General features: G+C 36.9%; 1 pseudogene; it reads right to left on the reverse strand.

Annotated features, from left to right (window-relative positions):
* Positions 1 to 1,251: 1,251 nt before the first annotated feature.
* Positions 1,252 to 9,141, reverse strand: LOC142550248 (AMSH-like ubiquitin thioesterase 1; annotated as a pseudogene).
* Between the last annotated feature and the right edge of the window lie 563 nt (positions 9,142 to 9,704).

Genomic DNA, 9,704 nt, shown 5'->3' on the forward strand with positions numbered 1-9,704 from the left:
ACCGTCTTACATGTCCAATTTGTGAGAAAAAAATCTTTAACTCGACCCGTCCATAAAAATGTATTATTTTTTATGATCAAAATATTGTTTTTCACAGCAAAAATATCATTTTTTGTTAGTTATGTTATAAAAGTAGTTTGTAATATATTCTAATTTGAGAGAAAATTATTTGACTCATGAAAAATATTATTTTTTATGTCTAAAATATTATTTTTCACTGTAAAAATAACGTTTGTTGTTAGTTATAATATGAAAAATATATATAATTCGAGTGAAAAGTATTATTTTTATGTCAAAAGTATATATTAATTGTGTAACATATGCTTATTCGACTGAAAAGTACTAATTTTCACTGCAGATATAGACTTAGTCAACATGTCTCACAAATAAAGATCCGTGATACTGTTAGACATAAGACCTGCTCATATTATAATAATCTATGTTATATATAAACAATATTTTTTTTATTTTATAAATAATTAGTTTACTTATGTTTTTTTATAAACTAAGTCAAAATATTTGATTTAGTTATCATCCATTACATCTAAAATGATATACTTATAAATAAATAGAGAAAGTTATTTATCCTATAAGTAGTAGTTAATCGAGGAAATTAAGAAAAAAATTGATGAGATATGTTTAAAATTAATAATATATACATTAACTCAAATTTACATTAGTTAGAATGATGTACTAAAATTTATAATATAGTAAAGATAATTAAATATGAGATTTAAGCTTATCTCGGTGTATATAAACGAGAAGATTGTTAATACCGTACGGGGCCTAATCACATACGAGTAGGTCTTTTGTGAGACGATCTCACGAATATTTATCTGTGAAACGGGTCAACCTTACCGATATTCACAATAAAAAGTAATACTCTTAGCATAAAAAGTAATATTTTTTCATGGATGACCCATATAAGAGATCTATCTCACAAAATATGACTCGTGAGACCGTCTCACACAAGTTTTTGCCATCACACATGATTACCATGTCTTGTTGATTTTAATTTTCCAAACATACAATTTTTAGGAAACAGAAAATTATAAACTTTTACTGGAAAACTCTGTTCTTTGGAACGTCATCTAATTGATAGTATGGTTAATAATTTAACATGCATGTTTTCAGGAAAATTACATCTTTCGAGTTTCGATTAGACAAATTCACAAAATATATCTTCATCGTCATCTCGGAAACCATGTGCGATCATCTGTCCGAAAACAATACAAGGAGATTTTGATTCAATCATGTCATAAATGAATGATCACAAATCAATGAATCCAGTTGAAAACAGATCAACGTAGATCCATTTATAACATCAAATCTCAAATTGGAATCCATAAACATCGGTACAATGTCTGTATATAGAGCTACCATCTGAAGGGGGGTCGTGGGAATGAAACCCCCGTCTTGGGCATTCCCTTATGACATTCATTCCCCCTGACGTTAACCGGAAAATGCCATGGTTTCTGAACGCAAAAAAACTTCCGGTTAGTTTTGCGACTTTCCATTTAATGAAGAATGGATATGAACACGATGAAAATGTTAAAACTAACCTGGAACAGTCATTTGGTGCCATGACAATGGCAATAGCTTCGGGTAACATTATCTGTAAAATATATAAAGATGTGTGGGAAAAAAAGTGGAAAGCTGATAAGCAGAAGCAAATCACCAACATATAAGGATCGGAGTTAAATGAAACATGATTTTACCTGGTAGGAGTAGTGCGTGTGAATATCAATCGATGACATGAAACAAGATTGTGTAGGATGTGTCTGCATAACATCAAGCAGTTGGTCAAATGTTAGATCTGACCGTGGTGGTGAATACTATGATAGATATGACGATTCAGATGAACAACGTCCAGGACCTTTTGCTAGATTCCTGGAGGAATGCGGTATCGTCCCACAGTACACTATGCCGGGTTCGCCCACTATGAATGGTGTTGCTGAAAGACGAAACAGAACGCTTAAGGACATGGTGAGGAGTATGATCAGTCATTCTACCTTACCAGAATCACTCTGGGGAGAAGCACTAAAGACCGCATTATATATCCTTAACAGAGTTCCAAATAAGGCAGCGACCAAAACCCCTTATGAACTTTGGATGGGTAAAAGGCCCAGTCTTAAGCATCTGCACGTTTGGGGATGTCCAACTGAGGCAAGGCCTTACAAGCCTAATGAAAAGAAACTGGACTCAAGGACGGTTAGTTGTTATTTTATTGGATACTCTGAAAGATCCAGGGGTACAAGTTTTATGATCCCACAAGTAAGTCGATTTTTGAGTCATGAAATGCCCGGTTCCTTGAGGATGTTGAGTTTGCGGGGGGATATAAAGTAAGAGATATTGTCTTTGAAGAGGAATATGTAAATATTCTCACAAGTGTCTTGGACGTTGTTCAGGATCACATCCCTCACTTTGACCAAGACACAATACAAAAAGATAATATTAGAGATCCTCCCATTCCAGATGAACAAACTCAAGCACCTCCAGAACCTATGCCATTAAGGAGATCCACTAGAGAGCGGAGAAATGCAGTGCCAGATGATTACATTTTATTTATTCAAGAACATGTGGCAGACATTGGATTGATGGAGGATGATCCTATTAACTTCCGTCAAGCCATGGAAAGTTCTAACTCTCAAAGTGGAATGATGCCATGAATGAGGAGATAAAGTTCATCAAGGACAATGACGTATGGTATCTTGTCCCATTGACTAAAGTTACGAAGTCGGAAGTCCATTGGTTGCAAATGGATATTTAAAACCAAGAGGGATTCGAAAGGCAATGTGGAAAGATATAAGGCTCGTCTTGTCGCTAAAGACTTTGCACAGAAAGAAGGCATTGATTATAAAGAGACTTTCTCTCCGGTTTCTTCGAAAGATTCTTTAAGGATTATAATGGCTTTGGTGGCGCATTTCGATCTTGAGCTTCATCAGATGAATGTAAAGACTGCGTTTCTAAATGGTGACATTGATGAAACGATTTATATGGTGCAGCCAGAAAATTTTGTGTCCAAAGACACAAATAATATGGTTTACAAATTAAAGAAATACATCTATGGGCTCAAGCAGGCATCTCGACAATGGTATTTCAAATTTTATCAAGTGATCATCTCGTTTGGTTTTGAGATGAATTTGGTCGATGATTGTGTGTACCATAAGTTCAGTGGGAGTAAGCATATTTTTTTGGTTTTATATGTTGATGGCATTCTGCTCGCTAGCAACGATATAGAGTTGTTGCATGAAACCAAGAGATTTCTAGCTAAGAATTTTGAGATGAAAGATCTTGGTGATGCATCTTTTTTACTGGGTATTCAGATACATCGGGATCGTTCTCGGGGTATTCTTGGATTATCTCAGAAAGGCTATATCGAGAAAGTTTTCAAGCGATACGGGATGCAAGATTGTAAACCAACAGATACCCCTGTGGCTAAGGGAGACAAATTTAGTCTCAAACAATGCCCAAAGAATGATTTTGAAGAAAAAAGAAATGCAGAAGGTTCCCTATGCATCTGCAGTGGGGAGTCTGATGTATGCTCAGGTTTGTACACGTCCAGATATTGCGTACGTGACAGGAATGTTGGGACGATATTTAAGTAATCCAAGAGTGGAACATTGGAAAGTAGTCAAAAGGGTTTTACGGTCCCTACAGAGAACAAAAGATTACATGCTCATATATCGGAGGTTGGATCAGCTTGAGATCATTGGGTATACTGACTCCGATTTTGCTGGATGCCAAGATAGTATGAAATCTACGTCGGGCTACATCTATCTCCTTGCTGGAGGTGCCATTTCCCGGAAGAGTGCTGAACAGTCACTTATAGCCTCTTCCACCATAGCAGCTGAGTTTGTAGCGTGTTATGAGGCATCCAATCATGGAATATGGCTGCAAAATTTTGTCACGGGACTGCGCATTGTTGATGGCATTGAAATGCCACTAAGAATATATTGTGACAATAAATCAGCAGTTATGTATTCCAATAACAACAGGAGCTCGACGAAGTCAAAACATATAGACATCAAGTTCCTGGTTGTTAAAGAAAGAATTCAGAGTGGAAAGTTGTCTATTGAGCATATCGGTACAAACTTCATGGTTGCGGATCCGCTAACTAAAGGACTATCACCCAAACAGTTTCATGAGCACGCTGCTAGTATGAGTGTTATGTCAATTGAGGAAATTCAGTTTTAGTGGGAGTTTGCTATTTTAATGCTTTTCAGTTGTAGACATTTTCAGTCACAGTTATGTAAATTTATTTTCTGCAGAAATAAATTTCAAGTTAAGTCACACTCTGATTATGCTTTAAAGTTTGATCTCAATAAGGTTAAGGGGGGACCAGTTGAAAATAGGCATGTTACGGTCACATTGCATGAAATTTCCATGATACACATCCACTTCATGATCCATGTCATTCAGTTGTGTTGGCATATGTGACCATTGATTGGTCCAACTACCTTGAGTATAGCGAAGACGGCTTTGATCATATGTTGATGTGATTGATGGACCGGATTGGTTATAGATACATTTCGGAATGACAACAATTTTGAGCTCATAAGGTTATTTTCACAAACATAATTATAAGGTTGCACATATAGCCCAAGTGGGAGATTGTTGGATCAATTTTATTTATATGGTCTTATATGTGAATAATTATGTGTTGTGGGTTGTCTATTAAGTTAAGCCCAAAATAAAGTGATCAAATAAGGTTTCGGGTTATTGGGCTTTAATGTATCTGATAGGTTGTGGGCCTTTAATGTGTAGAGGCATAAGTATAATTTCTGTTTTTATGATGGGCTAAAACAGAAATATCTGAAGATAATAATAAACATTATCTATATGTATGGGTCATGGTCCCCAGATCTCACATTACCACTTTCATTATTCTCTCCTCCATTAAGAAAATAGTTCTGAAGAGAAACTAAAGGATTCTCTCAAGGAAAGAGCGCGTAGATCTGGAAGATCAAGGACGTTCTAAAGAATTCAGGATTATGCCTTCAGGTACGCTTCGGCTTAAGTTTTCAGTCAAATTCTTAATGATTTAACGTGATGGATTCTGCGGTTTATGGGTTTTCCCCAACAGTAGTGTCCGAGTATTGTGCTAGGTTACTGTGTCCGATATAGAGAGAAGCTCATTGAGCCCTAGAAGCAGTAGGTTAAGGGTAAACACCTTTTGGTTCCCTCAAAATAATCTTATGAAAATAATTGTGCCATTGCTGTAAAATATCTATAAAAAATTGCATATTTTATAATGGACATACAGTCAAGCTCTGTGACGGTGGAGGGCTTCTCTACAGATAAGCTTTTGAAGTAAATCAAGTACATCTCAATTTAACTATTTTTTGCTCATAAAAACAAAGTGTTACTCTCCGACGTGATATGTCTAAAGCATATGATTGAGAATGTTATAAGCCCCGGTTGTGAGTTACTGACTGTTCCAGAACAGTGTTGGCGGAGTTAATTCCGTCCATATGACTCAATGGCAAGATAAAATAACCGCATGAGTGTGACTCATGATGGAGTTCATAATCACTATTATACCCATCCAGCGAAGAACAAAGAGAGAAATATTAGAACAAGAGACCTGATTTTACAAACTCGTATAGCAATAGAAGTGTAGTTAACCATAAATAGACACACATGGAGATACCTTACTCAAAGTATAAATATAATCAGTAAATAGCATTGAAGCATTTGCTAAACAATATCAAGGAGGCATCACTGAGCAGTAGGAACTTGAAAAACAATATATTGACATTTTTGCTTACAGCAGAAACCAAAGACAGTAGAAACGTACTCTATTTATGGATAATAATCCAAGCAAGCACACCTTATGCACCTAAAGGCCAAAATTATACGTACATGAATCCATCCAAGTGGAAAAAGACTTTGTTTGTCCTGCACTTCAAATATTTCTTCCTCGTTCGTTGCTTGGCACTGCTTAAACAGAATGACTAAAACAAAATTCAGATGATGTCAGCTTCTTGTCAAGTGTTTGTGCATATGTATGAGGAAAACTCTGGCTTACCGAGTCTGACGTCGATTCTTGCTTTGGAATAATTAGAGCTGTGATATAGAATTTTCGGTTTCTCTGTGGCAAATAACAGGTGTGTTCAAAAGAATGCATCTAGTAAATAATGCTACAAATCTGAAACGATGGCTTTGGTGATTAATATACATCAAAATAGAAGATCTAAATGGTATTGGTACTTACAAGCGAACCCGCAAGGATCCCGCATGTTTCTAAGTTTTTATCTGTGTTGGACTTGGCCAACTTCATAAAACTGTCCATCATTTGGGTTGACTGATGAAAGAACAAGCACAATGAGTATGTATACTTTTCTAAGTTTCTTTACTGCTGAAGCTTGATACAATCGTTGCATATTTTGCAGAGAAATCAAGTTATCGAAAATGGAATATTCAAATTAAAGAACTACTCGGTAGCACTTAATGTCAGATAAAAAACACACAACATTCACATTAAAAACCAATATGCTAACACCTTACTATGTGCAACTGCAGTGAATCTTCAGAGCAAATAAAAGAGACACCGGAAGAATTTTCCTGTCCACATTCGGTCATAGTCTCAGTATCTGGAGGTGAGGTGGGGATAAGATCCTGTACATATACTAGAACAGGAGGTGGCGAAGGTTGTCTAATAATTTCTGTTTGTGGTGCGATTTCAATAGGTTCAAAAGAGATAAGTGACTCAAATTCTTGATTCTTTATTGGATTACTGTTGTTTTTTGGCTGAACTACAGATTCCAAAACAATTCTTTCTTGTTCTGAACTTCCACCATCATTTCATGTCATATTTCCATCTTTGATAGAAAGTTGAGTGATATTGTCCCTTCAAGGATCACAAACATGTCAAATCACCATATGTCCATCAACAAATCATAAACATGCAACTTAGCTCGAAGCAATAAAATCAAGTGGCAAAAAAATTCTTAAATTTGTGATTCAGATACATTAGTTAACCTTGGAACCTCAATAGGAGTAAAGTATTCATTTCTTGGATATTGAACCTGCAAAAAAATGAAATTATATATAATTGCTTTAGTGATTGATATGCATCAATGAATTGTCAGGGCCACCTTATGAATAGAAGGAGCTTTCCATTGTCCATGAAGCCCGTTGGGGCCCAAAATAGAATGTCTAACTAGAGTTTCCTCCTTTGGGCGGGGAATACTTATTGATCTGCCAAAAAAAGCAGGAAAATATTATCATTATGCATTGACGCAAGTATAGGTTAATTTTTAGGGAAAAAAACAGAATGTCTAAAGAGAGCTTCTAGTATCATAATGTACAACTGTATGCATGTGTATGCCATAAACATTCACAAATCAGATGATCCTTGCATGCATCCAATTGATTCAAACCAGCATGTACAATGTTGTAGATTGTAATGTTAGACTAATCTTTATTGTGCCTCCATGAATCTGTCAGAGATTACCATATTTAAATCCTTAATTATTCATCAACTACATTGAATATTGTAATTTAATATGTCGAATATAATACACACTTCTTAAAAAATGAGAAATTTTACAAGTCTCAAGAGTATCGATAAAACAGAAATTTCCCAATTTGCAATACCTTTCAAAGAAAGTGAGACCAACATTAACATTTATAACAGTCTTATGATACAAAAAGTGTCAACATTTTATACAGGGTAAAAGCAAAAACAAGTTTCACAAATTGCTTCAGTTTCCAATGAATGATCTTCAAAAATAATTGGAATGAAAGAATTCCATATTTAAGATCATATTCTACAATGGGAAATTTAGTTTATAGGTGAGGGAATGGCAAGGATTTCCAGCCACGATAAAATGTAAATATGCATGCAATTGTTTCTGCTGCTAAAAAGATCGACAGAGTTAACTTAAATGGCTTACATTTTACTGAGATGCTCTTCTATCGGTTTTGCAAGCAAATGAACCTTTGATCCTTGATATCCAAGTTCGACAGTAGCAGGCTTTAGACTCTGTTAAGTACAGAATAATTAGGTAAACAAGTAGCTAATGGGAAACAATAAAATCTGATTGTTATGAATCCAGATCCAATAGGCCGAATTAGCTCTAAATCACTAGGCCCCATTGCTGATGTGAATGAAAGGCCTCGGCCCAAGATTGTAAACGTGTATTGTAGGAGGGGAAAATGGGGAACAAATGAGGGAGGATATAAGAAATGAGAGGGCTTAGGTAGAGGGAATCATTCTGTAATTATTCTTGTTGAGTGAGTTAGTAGCATTCTGCTAGGCAGAGGGATAACAGAGATTTAATACTCTGGGAGTTTTCTTTATCAACTCAATACAATACTACATTTCTGGTTTTATACTTGCATAATTCGCTAGATCATACCATTGGTCCGACCTGCCGGATTCGAAGGAACGACGGAAGACGATGGCCAGCACACGTTCTGAAGCTAAGATGGAGCTCATGGAGAAGGCGGTGATGGGTTTACAGAATAACATGACACAGGTGCATGGCAGATTGGAGAAGATAGATAAGACCGTTGAAGGTTTACTGAATTTGAAGGGGATGATGGAGCAGTATATCAAGGGACAAAGTGGAGCAGCTGTAATCAACCAAGGAAATGAGAAACCACCAGAAGCTTGGGTGGCAATGAGGAGAAGGCAGAAAGTGCAGCGGCGACAGGCCGAGGGGCCGAGAAGAAGTGTTGGAAGAGGTGCGGAATGCGATGAGAAAGATCGAACTGCCTGGTTTTGAAGGTGAGGATCCGCTGGGCTGGTTGGGGTAGATAGAACAGTATTTTGAAGTCCATAACACCCCTTTCGAGTGTAGGCTCAAACTGGCTTACATTTGTATGCAAGGCTCCACGGTTCACTGGTTTCGTTGGATGAAGGTGAGGCTTCCCAACATGAGTTGGGATCGATTTGCAGAGGAGTTGATTAAGAGCTGCAGCGGGTACGATGCAAATCCATTTGAATTAGTGGCACGTTGAAGCAAGAGCAACAGCCCATCGATGCTTACATTGAGCGTTTTGAGATGTTGATCGCTCAAATTGGAGACGTACAAGAGGATCGGTGTTTGGCCTATGCTAAGAAATTTGGTTGAGTAAGGAGATGCCGCGGAAGATGATTGCACATAACCCTCGAACAATCGATCACGCGATGGTGTTAACAATAAGATCGTAGATGGAGCTGTACGGCAAGGTTATAGATCGGGGAAGAAACAAATCTGGGCTGGGCTATGATAAAAAAATGGTCACCAATGTGAGCTAGGCCACCCAAGCCCAATCCAAATTATAGTGAACGTAATAAATCCAGTCCACACTCGAATATTAATGCGAAGACAATGAGCCCATGAGAATTAACGATGCGTAAACCATTCACACCGACATCCTTCGACGAGGGATAGCGATGGAGTACCCAAATGAATCGTCTGTAAGGAGGAATGGGATTAAAACTCCAAAATTAAATCTTGTGGTGGATATTCAACCTAGTTGACTGGAGATCCCAAGATCTAGGTTCAAAAGGGACAACTAAATTACAAGATTGGTAGAAACACCTTGGAGAAATCTCTTACCTATTCCTATGATAAGAGGTGTTGCCCACAAAAGGTTATGAGGTTAGGTTTTACCTTTAATGATTCATAAGATATACTAATATGTATGTTTGAGTATAGTGGGATACTCTCCTAGGAGATCACCGGCGTAGGTGCGAAGTGTGGCCGCTT

Source organism: Primulina tabacum, chromosome 6 (assembly GCF_025594145.1).
Source record: "Primulina tabacum isolate GXHZ01 chromosome 6, ASM2559414v2, whole genome shotgun sequence".
NCBI classification, from domain to species: domain Eukaryota; kingdom Viridiplantae; phylum Streptophyta; class Magnoliopsida; order Lamiales; family Gesneriaceae; genus Primulina; species Primulina tabacum.